The following is a 21981-nucleotide window of genomic DNA, read 5'->3' as shown; positions in this document are numbered from 1 at the left end:
TTCAGCAATTGCTTTCCTAATCACATACCCTAAAAAAAAATACATGTATGCCAGGAGGCAACACAAGAAGGTTCATAGCAGCACTGCCCCTAATAACAAAAGAGAAGGGAAAAAAATATGAACTGACAGAAGAATGGATTAATGAAGTACAATATACTAGAGCTACACAAAATACTGATGAATCTTAGACTTAACTTTTTATTTTTAAAATTATAAGGTGAAACTTTTTCTTTTGGTATATAGTTCTAGGAATCAGCACATCCATAGATTTGTGCTACTATAACCACAAACCATATTCAGAACAGTTCCATTTACCCCAAAAGAAACTCCCTTATACTATCTCTTTCAAGTCTCACCTTCCCTCATCTTTACTCAGGGCAACTGCTGATCTGTCTTCTATCTATTATAGTTTTGTCTTTTGGAGAATGCCATAAAAATAAAGTCATACACTATGTAACCATTTTGATGGACTTATTTCATTCAGCATTAACCCCCCTGAAACTCACTCAAATTGTTGCATGTATCAACAGTTCATTCCTTTTAATTGTTAAGTAGTACTTTATTCTATAGACACACCACACTTTGTCTATTCACCCAATCCCAAAATGACCACTGGGTGATGCAGATGTGGACACATCTGAACCAATGGCTCAGTTCATTGACCATTGGTTATGTTTTCTTTTGTAAAGACTGTTCAAACCTTTTGCCCATTCTTTTGTTGTTATTACTGGGTTTTGAGATTACAAATCATCTGCCATACAAATGTTCTGCAAATAATTTCTCCAGGACTGCGAATGCCTTTTTGCTTTCTTCACTGTGTCCTTTGCAAAGCAAAATTTTTAATTTTGATTCAGTGCAAGTCATCAAAATTTTTCCTTTCATACTTTATGCCTTTTGTGTCCTATTTAGGAAATCTCTAACGTAAAGTCACAAAGATATTCTTCTTCATTTTCCTCTAGAAATTTAATAGTTTTGACTCTTAAGTTTGTGACACATCTCAAGTTAATTTTGCCTTAAGAAAAAGGTTGAGGTTACTTTTCATACAGAAATCCGACTGTTCCTATACCCTTTCTTGAAAAGACTATCCATTCCCCCACTGAACTGACTTAGCTCATTTGTCAAAATCAATTGAACATATAAGTATGGGTCTACTTCTGGATTCTATCTAATTTCATTGATCTCTATGTCAATAGTTCTACAATACATTGTCTTAATTACAGTAGCTTGATGTAAGTAAGTATATAAATATATAACTTATTGTCAAGTTAGCTAACAGTGTACACAGTGTGCTCTTGGTTTTGGGGGTAGCTTCCCATGATTCATCACTTACATACAACACCCAGTGCCCCTCCCAACAAGTGCCCTCCTCAATGCCCATCACCCAGTCTTAAAATCAGGTGTTGTAAGGGGTGCCTGGTTAGTTCAGTTGGTTGAGTGTACAACTCAATTTCAGCTTGGGTCTTGATCTGAGGGTTGTGAGTTTGAGCCCCGTGATGGACTCCACGGTCAGTGTGGAGACTACTTTAAAAAAAATAAAGAGAAAAAAAGAAAAAGGAAAAAAATCAGATATTGTGTATCGTATAGTATTATTCTTCCTTTTCAAGATTGTTTTTACTATTGTATGGTGTCTTTCCATATAAATTTTAAAATCAGCTTCTCAACTTATTCAAGAAAAAGTCTCCTAAGCTTTGACTTTGTAATGAATCTATACGTCAGTTTGAAAAGAACTGCCATCTTAACAACACTGAAACTTCCAATAAACATAATTTGTCTCTGCATATATTAAAGTTTCCTTTAATATCACTTTGCAATATTTTGCAGTTTTCAGTTTGCAGGTCTTGCAAATCATTCCCTATTTTGTTCCTAAGTATTTTTTTATTTTTTTTAATGTTTACTTATTTTTGAGAGAGAGAGAGGGAGCCAGAGTGTGAGTGGGGGAGGGGAAGAGAGAGAGAGGGAGACACAGAATCTGAAGCAGGCTCCAGGCTCCGAGCCATCATCACAGGGGTGATGACACGCGGTTTGCACTCATGAGCTATGAGATCATTACCTGAGCCGAAGTCGGACGCTTAACCGACTGAGCCACCCAGGCACTCTGTTTTTCCTAAGTATTTTTTAATGCTATCATAAAAGAAGTTGTTTTTTTAAAATATAATTTATTGTCAAATTGGTTTCCATACAACACCCAGTGCTCATCCCAACAGGTGCCCTCCTTCCTGCCCATCACCCACTTTCCCCTCCCCCACTCCTCATCCACCCTGTTTGTTCTTAGTCCTTAAGAGCCTCTTATGGTTTGCCTCCCTCCCTCTCTGTAACTTTTTTTCCCCTTCCCCTCCCCCACAGTCTTGTGTTACATTTCTCAAGATTCACATGTGAGTGAAAACATATGGTATCTGTCTTTCTCTGTATGACTTATTTCACAAAGCATAATACCTTCCAGTCCCATCTACATTGCTGCAAATGGCAGGATATCATTCTTTCTCATTGCCAAGTAGTATTCCATTGTATATATAAACCATATCTTCTTTATCCATTCGTCAGTTGATGGACATTTAGGCTCTTTCCATAATTTGGCTATTGTTGAAAGTGCTGCTATAAACATTGGGGTCCAAGTGCCCCTATGCATCAGCACTCCTGTATCCCTTGGGTAAATTCCTAGCAGTGCTATTGCTGGGTCATGGGGTAGTTCTATTTTTAATTTTTTGAGGAACCTCCACACTGTTTTCCAGAGCAGCTGCACCAGTTTGCATTCCCACCAGCAGTGCAAGAAGGTTCCCATTTCTCCACATCCTCTCCAGTATCTATAGTTTCCTGATCTGTTTGTTCACTTTAGCCACTCTGACCGGTGTAAGGTGGTATCTCTCTGTGGCTTTGATTTGTATTTCCCTGATGATGAGTGACATTGAGCCTCATTTCATGTGTCGGCCATCTGGATGTCTTCTTTGGAAAAGTGTCTATTCATGTCTTCTGCCCATTTCTTCACTGGATTATTTGTTTTTCAGGTGTGGAGTTTGGTGAGTTCTTTATAGATTTTGTATACTAGCCCTTTATCCAGTATGTCAAGACAGTATGGTATTGGCACAAAAACAGACAGACCAATGGAATAGAATAGAGAACCCAGAATTGGACCCACAAATGTATGGCCAACTAATCTTTGACAAAGCAGGGAAAAGTATCCAATGGAAAAAAGACAGTCTCTTTAGCAAAAGAAGTTGTTTTATAATTCCATTTATAATTGCCCACTGCTAACATAAAAATATTATTGGCTTTGTATACTGACTTTACAGCCTGTGACCTTACTAAATTCAATTATTAGTTCTAACAGCTTTTTTCCCTAGATTCCTTAGGGAATTCTACATACACAATCATGTGTGCATTTAAAAGAATTTTAGAAAAATAAAAATAAAAAATAAATAAAAGAGTTTTAGGAGTGCTTGGGTGGCTCAGTTGGTTAAGTGTCCAACTCTTGATTTCAGCTCAGGTCATGATTTCAGGGTTTGTGAGATCAAGCCACACATCAGGCTCCCACACTCACAGCACAGAGCCTGCATGGGATTCTCTCTCCTCTCTCTCTGCCCCTCCCCCAGCTCACACTCGCAGGTCTCTCTCTCTCTCTCAAAATAAATACTTTTAAAAAAATAATAAAAAGTAAAAAGTAAAAGAGTTTTAGCTTTTCCTTTCCAATATTTACAATGTGTGTGTTTTACTGTTGTATTGCAATAACTAGTACCACCATACAATACTGAATAGAAAAAGCGAGAATGGACAGCCTTGCCTTGTTTCTAATCTTAAGAGGAAAAAAATGTATGGTTTCATCATTATTTATGACGTCAGCTTTAGACTTTTACAGATCATGATCTTAGTGAAAAGCGCTGAACTAGTCACAACAGAGTTACGTTAGCTATAGAATTTTTGTAAATGCCCCTTAATGAAGCTGCAAAGCCATTTTTATTCTCAGTTTACTGAGAGTTCTTGTCATGAATGTTTAATTTTGTCAAATACTTTTTTGCATTTATGAAAATTATATGATTTTTCTTATTTATCCTATTAAGACAGCAAATTAAACTGAATGATTTTCTAATATTAAACCAACCTTCACATTCTCTTGATAAACCCTAATTGTTCATGATGTATTATCATTTTTATATACCTTTGTACTTAATTTACTAAAACTGTATTAAAGATTTTTGTGCCATAAAAACAGGGAGACAAAACATAAGAGACTCTTAAATAAGGAGAACAAACAGAGGGTCCCTGGAGGGGATATCCCGTGGGAGGAGAGATGGGCTAAATGGGTTAAGGGACATTAAGGAAGACACTTGTTGGGATGAGCACTGGGTGTTATACATAGGGGATGAATCACTGGAATCTACTCCTGAAATCATTGTTGCACTACATGCTAATTAACTTGGATATAAATAAATAAATATTTTTTAAAAAGATTTGTGTGCCGGGGCGCCTGGGTGGCGCAGTCGGTTAAGCGTCCAACTTCAGCCAGGTCACGATCTCGTGGTCCGTGAGTTCGAGCCCCGCATCAGGCTCTGGGCTGATGGCTCAGAGCCTGGAGACTGTTTCCGATTCTGTGTCTCCCTCTCTCTCTGCCCCTCCCCTGTTCATGCTCTGTCTCTCTCTGTCCCAAAAAAAATAAATAAACGTTGAAAAAAAAAATTAAAAAAAAAAAAAAGATTTGTGTGCCAACGTTTATGATGAATTTTGGTCTGTAGTTGTCTTGTAATATGTTTGTCTGATTTTGGTATTAGTTAATATCAGTTCCAATAATAAATTAGGAACTGTTCTCTCCTCTCTTTTCTGAAACAATTTGTTTAGGATTGGTATCATTTCTACCTAAAATGTTTTATATAATTTGTCATTAAAGCCATCTGGGCCTGGAGTTTTTTTGTGGAACAGTTTTTAATTACAAATTCTATTTCTTTAGTGGATATATGGCTATTATAGTTTCCTATTACTCTTTGAATAACTTTTGTTATTTGTATATTTCAAAGAATCTTCCACTTCACCTTAGGTGCAAAATTCATAAGCATAAAATGTATAATATTCCCTTATTATCCTTTTAATATCTGTAGGATCTGTAGTGGTACACTCTTTTCTTCTTCATATTGGTAATTGGTGTCTCCACTCTTTTTTCTATCAGTCTGTAAGCTTAGTGACTTTCTCTTTTCAATATACAAGCTTTCATTTCCATTGATTTCTTGTATTGTTTTTCTATTTTCATTTTACTGATTTATGCTATCCTTCTTTACTTTTACTTAAATTGGACTTAATATGCTTTTCCTTTTTCTAATTACCTAAGGTGGGAACTCAGATCACTGATTTTTATTTTGTACATCATTGATTTTAGATCTCTCGTTTGCTGATATAAGCATTTAAAGCTACATGTTACCCACTAAGTATGGCTTTGGTTGCAACCCACAAATTTTGATATGTTGTATTAATCATTATTCAGTTCCAAATATTCCCATATTTCACTTGGGATTTCATCCTTTTTTAATGTTTATTTATTTTTGAGAAAGAGAGAGAGAGACAGTCTGACGGGGGAGGGGGAGGGAGGGGAGTGCGGGGACGGGCAGAGAGAGAATCCCAAGCAGGCTCCGTGCTGCCAGTGAGGGGCTCAATCCCACAAACTGTGATATCATGACCTAAGCCAAAATCAAGAGTCGGACCTTTAGCCAACTAAGCAACCCAGGCACCCCATGATTTCATCCTGGATCACAGTATTACTGAGAAATGTTTTAATTTCCAAATTTTTGAGATTTTCACAGCTGTTACTGATGTCTAACTTAATTCTGTTTTCAGAGAACATACTCTGTGATTTCAATCTTTCTGAATTTATTACATATTGTTTTAAAACCCAAAATAGGATATATCCTAGTAAACATAATTTGAATCTGTGCATTTGAATCTGCATTTGTGTTGTTGAGCGTAGTATCCTATATATATCAATGTCAAGGTAAGTTGGTAATGTTCAGATCTTTGCTTTTACTGATTTACTGATTTACTGATTTTTAGTTTTATGTCAACTGTAACTGAAAGGAGAAACTGATGGATTGACTCTTAATTATTATGAAATGTTCCTCATTATTTCTGTTAACCTTAAATCATTTCTATGGTATTAATATACCCACTCCATCTCCTTATACCTCCTGCTACCATGATGTATCTTTTGCCATTCATTTGCTTTCAGACCACTTATATATTTATACTTAAAGTGAGTTTTGGAGTGCCTGGGTGGTTCAGTCAGTAAGCATCCCACTCTTGATTTTGGATCAGGTCACAATCTCACCATTCATGAGATTAAGCCCCATGTTGGGCTCTGTGCTGACAGTGTGGGATCTGCTTGAGATTCTCTTTCTCCTTTTCTCTCTGCCCCTCCCTCATGTGTGTACACTCTCTCTCTCAAAATAAATAAATATATTTATAAATAAATAAATAAATAAATAAATAAATAAAATGAATTTCATTTATAGGTAGTTTCATATATATAGTTGGGTCTTGTTTTTTTTTTAAATTAATCCCTCCTTTTAACTGGAATATTTAGTGCGCTAACATTTAACATGATTATTTTATACAACTGGGTTTGTGATTGTTATTTAGTTATTTTTCTATTTATTGCCCCTGGTTTTTGTTCTTCTGTTTCTCCTTTTCTGCCTTGCTTATGTCAATATTTCACAGAACTGCATTTTAGCTTTTCTAATCTCTTTTTTCTAGTTTTACTGAGATACAACTATAACTGTACTAATTTAAGGTGTACAACTTAATGATTTAATATATATTTCAAAATGATTACCACAATAAGTTCAATTAATATTCATCACCTCACACAGTTACAATGTTTTTTTTCTCATGGTGAGAACTTTTAAGACTTACTCTTAGCAACTTTCGAATGTAAAACACAGTATTGTTAACTATAGCCACCATATGGTCCATTACATCCCCAGAACTTATTTTTCTTATAAAAAGAAGTTTGTACCTTTTGACCATCTTCACCCATTTTCCCCATTCTCCATCCCCTGTCTCTAGCAACCTCCAATGTGTTCTATTCCTACGAATTTGAGGTTTTAGATATCATAAAGTATTTTTCTTTATCTGCCTGATTTATTTCACTTAGCATAATGCTCTCAAGGTCCACCTGTGTTACAAATGGCAAGATTTCCTTCTTTTTTACGGCTGAATAACATTCCAAGGTACACCACTTTTTTTATCCATTCATTTGTCAATGGACCCTTAGAAGGTAGCCATTTCTTGGCTATTGTAAATAATGCTGTAATGAACTTGGAGATGAAGTTATCTCTTCCTGATAGTAATTTCATTTCCTTTATGTATATACCTATAAGTGGAATTGCTGGATCATATGGTAGTTCTATTTTCAATTTTTGGAAGAACCTCCATACTATTATCCATAGTAAATGCACCAATTTACACTCCCACTAACAGTGCACCAGAGTTCCCTTTTCCCCACATCCTCATCAACACATCTCTTGCCTTTTTGATGATAACCATTCCTTCTGTTTAAGATTTTATTATTTTTTAAGGATTTTATTTTTAAGTAATCTCTACCCAACATGGGGCCTGAACTCAAAACCACAAGATCAAGAGTCACACGCTCTACTGACTGTACCAGCCAAGGGCCCCTGAGGATGACCATTCTAACAGATGTGAGGTGATATTTCACTGTAGTTTTGATTTTCACTTCTCTGATAATTAGTGATTTTGAGTATCTTTTCATGTACCTCTTGGTCATTTGTAGATCTTCTTTGGAAAATGTCCATTCAGTTCCTCTGCCCATTTTTAAATCAGATTTTTTTTATTGACCTGTATGAGTGCTCTACATATTTTAGATATTACCCTCTTATTAGATACATGATTTGAAAATACTTTATGATATCATTTGGGAAAGACAAGAATAGGATCCCATTACAAAGGAGAGTTATAAGGCATACTGTGAAATGAACAGCATGTAGTCAGGGCAGTAAGTCTTCAAATGAAAACAATGCAGAAGGATAACCAACTGAATACCACTGCAACCTGGATGCTTTTATAATTATTAAAAATTTGCTACATAACACTAGCAACTACATAATAATTACTGCTGCTTACACAATTTTGAGATTTATAAAACCTTCAAGACTGTCATTAGCTTCCATCTTTGACTACTGGGGTAATGGCAGTTACATAAATCCAAATCACAACAAATCCTCCCAAACTCTACAGACCACAAAGGAAAAGAAGTAAAATCACAAAAATTCCACATTGTCAACACAACTAAAAGATACAAAACACTAAAAACTTCAAATTACCTATAAGTAGAATAAATACCAATTTCCAGCAGAAATGTTTTCAGAATTCTCACTCCAACCCTTTGTAGAGATCAAATGGGTGGTTGGGGTGTACCGCAATGAAAAAAAGAGAGGAAAATGGATGAAATAAGATTGAACAAAAATCAGCCCCAAAAATGGGGCGCCTGGGTGGCGCAGTCGGTTAAGCGTCCGACTTCAGCCAGGTCACGATCTCGCGGTCCGGGAGTTCGAGCCCTGCGTCAGGCTCTGGGCTGATGGCTCAGAGCCTGGAGCCTGTTTCGGATTCTGTGTCTCCCTCTCTCTCTGCCCCTCCCCCGTTCATGCTCTGTCTCTCGCTGTCCCAAAAATAAATAAACGTTGGAAAAAAAAATTAAAAAAAAAAATCAGCCCCAAAAAGAGAAAACCCATTCCAAGGGGAAAACTACTGAAAAAAGAACTCTAGTAGATCAGTGTAAACTTAGAGAAAGTGCTTAAAAGTGGCTATGGAACTAAAAAAACTGTCTTAGGAAGGGATTTATTCAGGGGATAATGGAGAGGCAATCTTTTTTTTTTAATATCTTATTTATTTTTGAGAGACAGAGCACGAGCAGAGGAGGAGCAGAGAGAGAAGGAGACACAGAATCCAAAGCAGGTTCAAGGCTCTGAGCTGTCTGCTCAGAGCCCTTGAACCCAGAAACCCGTAAGATCATGACTTGAGCAAAAGTCAGATGCCTAACTAAGCCACCCAGGTGCCGGGAAAGGCAATCTTCTTAAATGGTAAAATGAAGGGACAAAAAAGAGGGAAATTTAGGATCCTGAAAAAATAACTTAAAAAAAAAAACAAAGAAAGAAAAGTCAAAAGACATATAACCTTCACCACCAACACTCATTCAAAAGAGAACCAGTAAAGAGATTATACTTTGCTACAACAGAAAACATCACTTCTGAACCAGGAATCTTATAAACCATGCCAAAAACCAGCTGTGCTCATGAAATGATGATGAAACATTCTTCATCTATATGAAATTACTATGAGGAAAAAGAAAAGCAAAGCTGAAAACACTTCAACTAATAAAAGTCCTAAGTTCCCCCCTCACCAACCCACCAAAAAATTAACTATGGAGCAGAAGAAAACTGTGACTCACAACTACACACTTGTAGCATCTAAGTATATGAGGATTTAAAAAAAAACCTTGAATTATAAGTTTGAAAAATAAAAACAAAAATAGACCAGAAATGGAGGTGCCTGGGTGGCTCAGTCAGTTAAGCATCCAACTCTTGGTTTCAGCTCAGGTCATGATCTCATGGTTTGTGAGTTTGAGCCCCATATCAGGCTTCACTCTGACAGCAGAGCCTGCTTGGGATCCTCTCTCCCTCTCTCTGCTTCCCCCATCTCTCTGTCAGAAATAAATAAAACAAAACGTTCTTTAAAAATGGACCAGAAAACAATAAGGAAAGAAACAAGTTGATTCAAAAAAAAATCCAGTGAAAATAGAAGAAAAAGTCAAAATCATATCAGAAATGAAGATCAGATGTGAATGAAAACTTCATACTGTGTATTGAAGAAAAAAAAGGAAATGAGAATATGAATGAGATAAATAAGTGAAAGTGAAAGTAGTTGAAATGGAAGACAAGTGAATATTTTAAACTTAAAGTTTAAATGGAATTCCTAAAAGCTAAAAGCGAAACACTGGAATGTGCCTAATAATTAAAACTGTAATTTGAAAAAGGTTTCTTAAAACAAAAGAAAACCTGAACCAACATATTGAAATCATCCATCAGGCACTTGGGAAATTGACCCATAATGAAAAACTTTGAGACATGCCCTAGAAAAGCTAATAGACTTTAAAGAAAAAAAATCCCTGAAGGCATCAAAAAAAATCAGGAAAACAAGAAAACTACACTGACATCAGAAATCTCAAAAACAAGGTAACAATAAAGCAGCATTTTCAAGAAACCATAGGAAGGCATGTATGAATCAAGAATTGCCTATCAAACTGGGGCGCCTGGGTGGCTCAGTCGGTTAAGCGTCCAACTTCGGCTCAGGTCATGATCTCGCAGTTTGTGAGTTCGAGCCCTGTGTCTAGCTCTGTGCTGACAGCTTGGAGCCTGGAGCCTGCTTCGTATTCTGTATCTCCCCATCTCTCTACCTCTCCCATGCTCATACTCTGTCTCTGTCTCTCAAAAATAAATAAATGTTTAAAAACAATTTTTTTAAAAAGAATTGTCTATCAAACCAAGCTGTCCTTCAAGTACCAAGATATTTTTTTAGGTGTTGGGCATTAAATAATCCAGAAATTCTACACCCATTTCCCTTTCTTGAACAAACTACTAAAGAATGAGGCTCATCCAAACAAGAGATGACTAGAGAAAGAACTACAAGGGAAATTACTGTGAATTTGGTATATTTAATTATAGATCTAATAAAAGAGGCAGAAGTGAGGATTAAAATAATATATAAATTTTGTATGTTTTGACAACATACAAATAATGCAACTAAATATTAAAGGAAGGAAGAGAAGGAAGAAGAAAAGTGAAATTAGCTTACTGTTTATTGTATAAAGGTAAGAGTCAAAGGATAACACAGGAAAATGGCAAACTAAACAGTAAAAATAGTAAAAAGAAACAAAAACAAAAAAAAACCCTAAAACAGGATATTAAGAGCATTTGAAAAAAAGCATTACTTGGATAAAAACAGAAGTGTTGCTAAATACCTAAAAGATTAAAACAAAGGCACAGAAAGATGTAGAGAACATCACACTATAAAAAATATAACAAGTATAATTCATATATCAATTATTTTTTAAAATGTGGCAGGGTCAACACAAAAATTAAGTCATATTTATAAATGTCAATGGGCTTTATTCATCCATTAAAAGACATTTTCAGTTTGACAAGCATAGCAAGACCCAACTACATGCTTTATATCAAAAGAAAAGACTTCTAAAATAGATTCATAAATGCAAAAAAAGAGGATTTTTCAGTCTATGAACCATTCCAAATTAGTTTTTGTATATGGTGTGGAGCGGAGGTCAAGATTCATTTTTATGTATGAGTATCAAGGCCTTCTAGCACCATTTGATTAAAAGATTGTTCATTCATTATTCACTCAATTACATAGTCTCTTTGTCAAAAATCCCCACATCCATGAGTCCATGTAACACACAAATAAATCAATATGTACATAAGTCAGTTATGTATATATGGACTCTGTTCTATTCCACTAATCTAAATGTCTATCTTTGCACCAATAACCATACTACCTTGCTCACTGTACCTTCAAAAGAAGTATGGAAATCAGACTGCATACACTCTCCAACACTACTCTTTTTAAAAACTGTTGTGGCTATATAAATTTTAGCTTCTCAAATTCTGCAGAATAAACTCTGGTAGGATATTGACTGGGATAATAATAATAAGTCCTCCAACCAATGAACATGTTATCTCTCAACTTATCTAGATCTTTAATTTCTCAACAATGTTTTGTTATTTTCAAATTAGAGCTCCTACATATCCTACAAATTTCGTTGTATTTATCCCTAGGTATTCAATGTTTCTGATGTTATTGTAAAGCATGTTCTTTCATTGCACAAATTGCTCATTAGAAAAACAAAAATAAGCAACTGATTTTACATACATTGGCTTTGTTCTGAGACCTTGCCAACTACATAATTAATTCCAGTAATTTCTTTTTAGATTCTTTTCTTCATTTTTTTTTTATTTAAAAAAAATTTTTTTTTCAACGTTTATTCATTTCTGCGACAGAGAGAGACAGAGCATGAACGGGGGAGGGGCAGAGAGAGAGGGAGACACAGAATCCGAAACAGGCTCCAGGCTCTGAGCCATCAGCCCAGAGCCCGACGCGGGGCTCGAACTCCCGGACCGCGAGATCGTGACCTGGCTGAAGTCGGACGCCCAACCGACTGCGCCACCCAGGCGCCCCTCTTTTTAGATTCTTTACAGTGTACATAATCATGGTCAGCTGCAAGTTTAAGGGTTTTCTTTCTTTAATTCCAATATTCAAGTTTGCTACAGGCATATCTCATTTTATTGCACTTTTGCTTTATTGTGCGTCACAGATTTGCATTTTTTACAAACTGAAGGTCTGTTACAACCCTGCCTTGAGCAAGTCTATTACTGTCATTTTGCCAACAGTATTAGCTCAGTTCATGTCTCTTTGTCACATCTTGGTAATTCTTGCAATATTTTAAACTTTTTCATCATTATTTTATTTGTTATGTTGATCTGTGGCCAGTGATCTTTAATATTACTATTGTAACTATATTGGGTGCAATGAACCGTGACCATATAAGACAGGTAAACTTCATCAATAAATGTACGTATTCTTTTTTTTTAATTTTTATTTAAGTTCTACTTAGTTAACATACAGTGAAATATGAGTTTCAGGAGGAGAATTCAGACATTCATTACTTACATACAACACCCAGTGAGTATCATAACAAGTGCTCCTTAATACCCATCACCCATCTAGCCTACCTCACACCCATCTCCCACCATCAACCCTTAGTTTGCTCTCTATTGTTAAGAGTCTCTTATAGTTTGCTCCCTCTCTCTTTTTGCCCCCTCCCATGTGTTCATTTGTTTTGTTTCTTAAATTCCACCTATGACTGAAATCATATGGTATTTGTCTTTCTCTGACTTATTTTGATTAGCATAATACACTCCAGCTGCATCCATGTTGTCACAAATGGTGACATGGAAAAGATTTCATTCTTTCTGATGGCTGAGTAATATTCCATTGTATTGATACACCACATCTTCATCCATTCATCAGTCAACAGACACTTGGGCTCTTTCCACAGTTTGGCTTTTGTTGATAATGCTCCTATAAACATTACGGTCCATGTACCCCTATGAATCTGTATTTTTTAACCCTTTGGGTAAATACCTAGTAATGCAATTGCTAGGGCATAGGACAGTCCTATTTTTAACTTTCTGAGGAAGCTCCATACTGTTCTCCAGAGTGGCTGTACCAGGTTACATTCCCACTAACAATGCAAGAGTGTTCCTCTTTTCTACACATCCTCACCAACACCTGTTGTTTCTTGTGTTGGTCATTTTAGCCATTTTGACAGGTGTGAGGTGGTATCTCATCAAGGTTTGCATTTGTATTTCCCTAATGATGAGTGATGTTGACCATCTTTTCATGTGTCTTAACCATTTGGATGTCTTCTTTGGAAAAGTGTCTCTTCATGCCTTCTGCCCATTTCTTAACAGAACTATTTGTTTTTTAGGTGTTGAGTTTAATAAGTTCTTTATAAATTTTGGATACTAATCCTTTATCAGATATATCATTTGCAAGTATCTTCTCCCATTCTCTAGGCTGCCCTTTAGTTTTGCTGATTGTTTCTTTCACTGGGCAGAAGCTTTTTATCTTTTTTTATTTATTTTTGAGAAAGAGAGCACAAGTGGAGGAGGGACGGGGATGGGCGGGGAGCAGAGGATCTGAAGTGGGCTCTGTGCTGACAGCAGTGAGCCTGATGAAGGGCTTGAACTCACAAACTGTGATATCATGACCTGAACTGAAGTCAGAGGCTCAACTAACTGAGCCACCCAGGCACCCCAAAATTTTTTCCTGATTAAGTCCCAACAGTTCACGTTTGCTTTTGTTTCCCTTGCCTCTGGCAATGTGTCTAGTAAGAAGTTGCTCCAGCCAGGTCAAAGAGGTTGCTGACTCTGTTCTCCTCTAGGATTTTGATGGCTTCCTGTCTCACCTTTAAGTCTTTCATCCATTTTGAATTTATTTTTGTGTATGCTGTAAGAAAGTGGTCCAGTTTCATTTTTCTGCCATGTCGCTGTCCAATGTTCCCAGCACCATTTGTTGAAAAATCTGTCTTTTTTCCATTGGATATTCTTTCCTGCTTTGTCAAAGATTAGTTGACCATATGGTTGTGGGTCCATTTCTGGGTATTCTATTCTGTTCCATTAATCCTATGGGTCTGTTCTGGTGCCAGTACCATACTGTCTTGATGATTACAGCTATAAAGTATAGCTTGAAATCTGGAATCATGATGCCTCCAGTTTTGTTTTTCTTTTTCAGGATTGCTTTGGCTATTCAGGGTCTTTTGTGGTTTAATACACATTTTAGATTGTTCTTGCTCTGTGAAATATGCTGTTGGTATGTTGATGGGGGTTGCATTAAATGTGTAGATTGTTTTGGGTAGAAAGACATTTTAACAATGTTTGTTCTTCCAATCTATAAGCATGGAATGCATTTCTTTGTGCCCTCTTCAATTTCTTTCATAAGTGTTCTACAGTTTTCAGAATACAGGCCTTTACCTCTTTGGCTAGGTTTATTCCTAGGTATCTAATTGTTTTGGGTACAATTGCAATGGGACCAATTCCTTGATTCTTTTTTCTGCTGCTTCATTATTGGTGTATAGGAATGCAATCGATTTCTGTACATTGACTTTATATTCTGTGATTTTGCTGAATTCATCTATTCTAGCAATTTTTTGGTAGAGTCTTTCAGGTTTTCTACATACATGTCATCTGCAAATAGTGAAAGTTTGTCTTCTTTGCTTATTTGGATGCATTTTATTTCTTTTTGTTGTCTGAATGCTGAGGCTAAGACTTCTAGTACTATGTTAAATAGTAATGGTAAGAGTGGACATCCGGGTCTTGTTCCTAACTGCAGAGGAAAAGCTCTCAGTTTTTCCCCACTGAGGATGGTATTAGCTGTGGGTTTTTCATATATGGCCTTCATGATGTTGAGGTATGTGAGGTTTTTATCAAGAATCGATGGTGTGTTTTGTCAAATGTCTTTTCTGCATCTAATGACAAAATCATATGGTTATCCTTTCTTTTATTAACGTGTATATCACATTGATAGATACGCAGATAATGAACCACCCCTGCAGCCTAGGAATAAATCCTACTTGATCGTGGTGAATAACTCTTCCAATGTACTGTTGGATTCAATTTGCTGGTATCTTGTTGAGAATTTTTACATCCATGTTCATCAGGCATACTGGCCTGTAATTCTCCTTTTTAGTGAGGTATGTCTGGTTTTGGAACCAAGGTAATGATGACCTTGTAGAATGAGTTTGGAAGTTTTCCTTCCATTTCTATTTTTTAGGACAATTTGAGAAGAATAGGTATTAACTCTTATTTAAATGTCGGGTAGAATTCCCCTGGGAAGCAATCTGGCCCTTGACATTTGTTTCTTAGATTTTTTTAAATGTTTATTTATTTAAGAGAGAGATGGAGAGAGCGAGCAGGGGGAGGGTCAGAGACAGAGAGGGAGAGAGGGAATCTGAAGCAGGCTCTGTGCTGTCAACATGGAACTCAATGCAGGGCTTGATCTTATGAACCCTGAGATCTTGACCAGAGCTGAAGTCAAGAAGCAGATACTTAGCTGAATCAGACACCCAGGTGCCCCTGTCAAGAGATTTTTGATTACTGATTCAATTTCTTTGCTAATTATGGGTCTGCTCAAATATTCTATTTCTTCCTGTTTCAGTTTTGTTAGTTTGTAGATTTCTAGGAATTTGTCCACTTCTTCCAGATCAGCCAGTTTGTTCACATATAATCTTTCATAATATTCTCTTATAATTGTTTTTATTTCTGTGGTGCTGGTTGTGATCTCTCCTCTTTCATTCATAATTTTACTTATTTGGGTCCTTTCTCTTTTTGATAAGTCCAGCTAGGGGTTTATCAATTGTATTAATTCTTTTGAAGAACCAGCTCTTAGTTTCATTTATCTGTTCTACTGATTTTTTGTTTCTATATTATTTCTGCTCTAATCTTTATTATTTCCCTTCCTCTGCTGGCTTAAGGCCTTATTCGCCACCATTCCTTTTCTAGCTCCTTTAGGTATAAGGTTATTTTATGTATTTGAGACTTTTATTGCTTTTTGAGGTAGGCCTGTATTGCAATATACTTCCCTCTTAGGACTGCCTTTGCTGCATCCCAAAGGTTTCGGACTGCCATGTTTTCATTTTCATTTGCTTCCATGTACTTTTTATATTTTCTTTAATTTCCTTGTTAACTCATTCATTCTTTAGTAGGATGTTCTTTAACCTCCATGTTATTTGTGGTCTTTCCAAATTTTTTCTTGTGGTTGACTTCAAGTTTTATACCATCATGGTCTGAAAATATACATGGTATAATCTCCATCTTTTTGTTCCTGTTGAGGGCTGATCTGTGACCCAGTATATGATATATTCTAGAGAATGTTCCGTGTACACTCGAAAAGAATGTGTATTTGGCTGCTTTAGGATGAAATGTTCTGAATATATCTGTTAAGTCCATTCAGTCCAGTGTGTCATTCAAAGCCATTGTTTTCTTGTTGATTTTCTGCTTAGATGATCTGTCCATTGCTCTAAGGGGGGGTTAAAGTCCCCTACTATTATGGTATTATTATCAATGAGTTTCTTTACATTTGTGATTAACTGATTTATCTGGCTTCTTCAAGTTGGGGGGCATATATTTACAACTGTTAGATCTTCTTGATAGAAAAACTCCTTAATTATGATACAATGCCCTCTTAATCTCTTGTTACAACCTTAGGTTTAAAATCTAGTTTGTCTAAGTATGGCTACTCCGACTTTCTTCTGATGTCCATTAGCATGATAGATGGTTCTCCATCACCTTACTTTTTTTTTAATTTTTTTTATTACATTTTTTTTGAGAGTGAGATAAAGCACAAGTGGGGTAGGGGCAGACAGAGAAGGAGACACAGAATCTGAAGCAGGCTCCAGGCTCTGAGCTATCAGCACAGAGCCCGTTGTGGGGCTTGAACCCACAAACTGTGAGATCATGACCTGAGCCAAAATCGGACATTCAACCGACTGAGCAGGCGCCCCATCCACCCTCTCACTTTCAATCTGCAGGTGACTCAGATCCAAAATTAGTCTCTTGTAGGCAGCATATACATGTATCTTGTGGTTTTTCTCTTTCATCCACTCTGAGATCTTACGTCTTTTGATTGGAGCCATTTAGTCCATATACATTCAGAGTAATTATTCACAGATATGAATTTAGTGCCATTGTATTACCTGTAAAGTTGGTATTTCTGGTGATGTTCTGTTCCTTTTTAGTCTTTGTTGCTTTTGGTCTTTCCCCCCCCCACCAAAGAGTCCCTTTAATAGGGGTATCTGGGTGGCTCAGTCAGTTAAGTGTCCAACTTTTGGTTTCAGCTCAGGTCATGATCTCACAGTTTGGGGGTTTGGGCCCATCAGGCTCTGTTCTGGCAGCACAGAGGCTGCTTGGGATTCTCTGTCACCCCCTCTCTGTCTGCCCTGCCCCTCTCTCAAAGGAAATAAATGAACATTTAAAATATATACATATTTTGGGGGCGCCTCGGTGGCTCGGTCACTTGAGCATCCGACTTCGGCTCAGGTCATGATCTTGCAGTCTGTGAGTTCGAGCCCTGCATCAGGCTCTGTGCTGACAGCTCAGAGCCTGGAGCCTGCTTTGGATTCTGTGTCTCGCTCTCTCTCTGCCCCTCCCCCACTCATGCTCTGCCTCTCTGTCAAGAATAAATAAACATTAAAAAAATTTTTTAATATATATATATATTTCTTACAATGCTGGTTTAGTGGTCATGATGAACTCTTTTAGTTTTTGTTTGTCTGGTAAACTCTTTATCTCTCCTTCTATTCTGAATGACAGTCTTGCTAGATAAAGTAGTCTTGGATACATATGTTTCCCATTAGCATGTTGAATATATCCTGCCACTCCCTTCTGGCCTGCCAAATTTCTGGAACAGATATACTGAGAACCTTATCTGTTTTCCCTTACAGGTGAAGGGCTTTCCTTTCCCTTGCTACTTTCAGAATTCCTTCCTTGTCTATGTATTTTGTGAATTTGACTATGATATGTCTTGGTAATGGCTGGCTTTTATTATATTTAATGGGAGTTCTCTGTGCTTCTTGGAATTTGATAGCTGTGTCCTTTCCCAGACTGGGGAAGTTTTCAGCTATAATTTGCTCAAATAAACCTTGTCCCTTTTTCTGTCTCTTCATCTTCTGGGACTCCTATGATATGAATGTTACTACACTTTAAGGAGTCGCTGAGTTCCCTAAGTCTACATTCATGACCCAATACCTTTGCTTCCCTCTTCTTTTCAGCTTCATTATTTTCTATAATTCTATCTTCTATATTACTGACTCATTCTCTGCTTCATTCATCCTCATTGTCATGGCATCCATTCTAGTTTGCATTTTGGTTATAACATTTTTAATTTCAGCCTGACCAGTTTTTATTTCTTTTATCTCTGCAGTAAGGGATTCTCTAGTGTCTTCTATGCTTTCCTCAAGTCCACTTAGTATCCTTTTAACTGTTTTAAATTCTAGTTCAAGCATCTTACTTACCTCTGCATTGACTAAATCCCTAGCCGTTACTTCTTCCCATTCCTTCTTTTGAGGTGAATTCCTCCATCTTGTCAAATTATCAAGGTCACTGTTTTTTTGTTAGTAAAGCCTGTTTTATTCCTGCTCCTGAGAGTAATGGCTATATTAAGAAGAGAACCAAAAACTACCAAACAAATGAAATTAAAAGGGAAGCTAGTTCTTTTGTGTGTTTTGGTCTGCTTGTTAAAAGCAAAATTAGATCCTAGGTGTATTTGAGTCTGCTTATGAAAAGAAGCTAGATCAAATAAATAAAATAATAATAAATACATTAAAAATAAAAAAATGCTTTTCCTGTATCCCATTAAAAAGAAAAAAACCCAGGAGCGCCTGGGTGGCTCAGCTGGTTGAGCTGAGCGTCTGACTTCAGCTCAAGTCATGATCTTGCAGTCCGTGAGTTCAAGCCCCCGTGGGGCTCTGTGCTGACAGCTTGGAGCCTAGATCCTGCTTCAGATTCTGTGTGTGTGTTTGTCTCTCTCTGACCCTCCCCCGCTCATGCTCTGTCTCTCTTAAGAATAAACATTAAAAAGGGGAGCCTGGGTGGCGCAGTCGGTTAAGCGTCCGACTTCAGCCAGGTCACGATCTCGCGGTCCGTGAGTTCGAGCCCCACGTCAGGCTCTGGGCTGATGGCTCAGAGCCTGGAGCCTGTTTCCGATTCTGTGTCTCCCTCTCTCTCTGCCCCTCCCCCGTTCATGCTCTGTCTCTCTCTGTCCCAAAAATAAAAAAATAAACGTTGGAAAAAAAATTTTTTTAAAAAATAAAAATTAAAAAATTAAAAAAAGAATAAACATTAAAAAAAAAAACCCAAGGGACACTAGATCCTGTTTCCCCTACAGCCAAACCTTTGCAGAACTCAATGATCAGTAGACTTGGCACAAGCCAGGGGTTTGTGCTGGTCTTCTGGGAATGGGGCCTGCTGCACTGATTCTCAGAAGGTCTTGTCCTAGTGGAGATGCACCTGCAGGATGCAGGGGGGCGGGGCTTGATGTAAGTGGCTCCAGCCTCTACTTGCTGGCACTGTTTTACTCATTGACATGGGTCAGGGCTCATGAATGGGAGAGAAAATGGGAGTTTCCCCGCTCTCTCATCTTAAGACAGGAGCTCCCGCCTGCCACTACACAGGAAGCCCTCACAGAAGAGCAAAACAATCAACCCTCCTGTGTCCCCAGCTTCTGTCAGATCCCTGCCTTCACCCGGTGTGTGTCCAAGTCGTCTGTCTGCCAGGTGGCACAGCATCCCATGTTTTAGCTCAGGTGTAGCTGGGTTTCAAAACTCCGAATTTCAGAGACCCTATGACACAGACCTGCACTGATCTTCTAAGGGAGAGTCTTGTTGCATTGTAGCCAATTGCTGGTTTGTCCCAGAAAATGATCATGCAAGTGCATAGCAGCTTAGAGTTTATGGTAAAGTGCAGCAGAAAGCCAGCACCAAGGCCCTCAGTGGGAGGCCCTGTTCTTTGCTGGTGAATGGGGCAGCTCAATGGCATCTGCAGGGTCTTTTGTACGCAGAGAAGCCATGCCACCTCTCCCAAATCTACACCAAGAAGGGGAACTGTTTCTCCCCATGCAACCCAGGGGATCCTCAGACCATGCTACTTACTCCTGGGTTTCTGCCCTCCTTCTCCACTGGAGCACCACCAAGTCTGCCAGGAGAGACCTGGCAATGGCACAGACCTCCAACTTCACACTTTGTGCTCTGCCACTTATAAAAGCTTACAGTGCTTAGCTCCTCTTCTTTTCCCAGTCAATGGTTTGGGGGAAGAGTTTTCTTGTGAAATCCCCTGCACATGATGTCACTCTGTTTTCATTCTTCGTCTCTCACTCACTCACTCCTCTTCCCGTGATCAGGGCTCCCTCCCCTCCACAGTGCCCACCAAATCAACTCTCCAAAGCTCCTACCTCCACGAGGGGGTTGTTTTCCTACTTACAGATGTGCAGTTTTGTTCTCTCAGTCCTCAGATCGATTTCTTGGGTGTTCAGAATAATTTGATATTGGGGCACCTGGGTGGCTCTGTCAGTTAAGCATCTGACTTCAGCTCAGGTCATGATCTCACAGTTCATGGGTTCAAGTCCCGTGTCAGGCTCTGTGCTGACAGCTCAGAGCCTGGAGGCTGTTTCAGATTCTGTGTCTCCCTCTCTCTCTCTGCCCCTCTCCCACTCACACACTCTCTCTCTCTCAAAAATAAATAAACATTAAAAAAAGTAATTTGACATTTATCTAGTTGTGTTCAAGGGACAAGGCAAGCTCAGGGTCTCCCTATCTCTGCCATCTTAACTCCTCCAGTAAATATTATGTGTGTTCTGACTGTTCCACCAACCAGCCATTCCCCTGTCTCTCTCCCTCTCCTCAGACCTCCCTATTCCAAAACACAAAAATATTGAAATTAGGCCAATTAATAGCCCTACAGTGGCCTCTAAGTATTCAACTGAAAGGAAAAGTCAAGTCTCTCACTTTAAATCAAAAGGTAGAAATAATTAAGCTTAGTGAAGAAGGCATGTCGAAAGCCAATAGGCCAAAAGCTAGGCCTCTGGCACCAAACACTTAGCCAAGTTGTGAATGCAAAGGAAATGTTTCGGAAGGAAATTGAAAGTGCTACTCCAGTGAACCCACAAATTATAAGAAAGCAAAACAGTCTTATTGCTGATATGGATGACATATGCTGGATAAAAGATCAAACCAGCCACAACATTCCTTTAAGCCCCCAAATTAATCCAATTCTACAAAGGACTGGGAGGGATGAGGGCACTGCAGAAGAAAAGTTTGAAGCTAGCAGACATTGGTTTATGAGGTTTAAGGAAAGAAGACATTCATCTCCCTAATATAAAAGTACAAGATGAAGCAGCAAGTACTGACATAAAGCTGCAGCAAGTTATCCAGAAGATCTAGCTAAGATAATTAATGAAGGTGGCTACACTAAACAACAGATTTTCTACGTAGACAAAACAGCCTTATATTGGAAGAAGATGCCATCTAGGACTTTCATTAGAAAGCTAGAGAGAAGTCAATGCCTGGCTTAAAAGTTTCAAAGGATAGGCTACTCTCCTGTTAGGGGCTAATGCAGCTGATGACTTTAAGATGAAAGCCAATGCTCACTTACCATTCTGAAAATTCTAGGGCCCTTAAGAATTATGCTAAATCTACTCTTCCTGTGCTCTATAAGTGGAATTGTAAAGCCTAAAAGACAGCACATCTGTTTACAACATGGTTTACTAATATTTGAAGGGCACTGTTAATACCTATCACTCAGGAAAAAGATTCTCCTTTCAAAATATTATTCTCATTGACAATGCAGCTGATCACCCAAAACCTCTGAT

The 21981-nt window shown here is 37.8% G+C and overlaps 1 protein-coding gene and 1 pseudogene across 1 annotated transcript in view; one reads left to right on the top strand and one right to left on the bottom strand.

Moving 5' to 3' along the window:
* Window positions 1–21981, bottom strand: part of DOCK3 (dedicator of cytokinesis 3) — a 580531-nt gene that overhangs the window by 509111 nt on the left and 49439 nt on the right. The gene's annotated exons all lie outside the window — the stretch shown is intronic.
* The window catches only part of LOC125161063 (eukaryotic initiation factor 4A-I-like), a 34582-nt pseudogene that overhangs the window by 10924 nt on the left and 1677 nt on the right, over window positions 1–21981 (top strand).

Source organism: Prionailurus viverrinus, chromosome A2 (assembly GCF_022837055.1).
Source record: "Prionailurus viverrinus isolate Anna chromosome A2, UM_Priviv_1.0, whole genome shotgun sequence".
NCBI classification, from domain to species: domain Eukaryota; kingdom Metazoa; phylum Chordata; class Mammalia; order Carnivora; family Felidae; genus Prionailurus; species Prionailurus viverrinus.
Note: the sequence above shows the minus strand (reverse complement) of the source record. Positions and strands in the feature narration are given on the sequence as shown.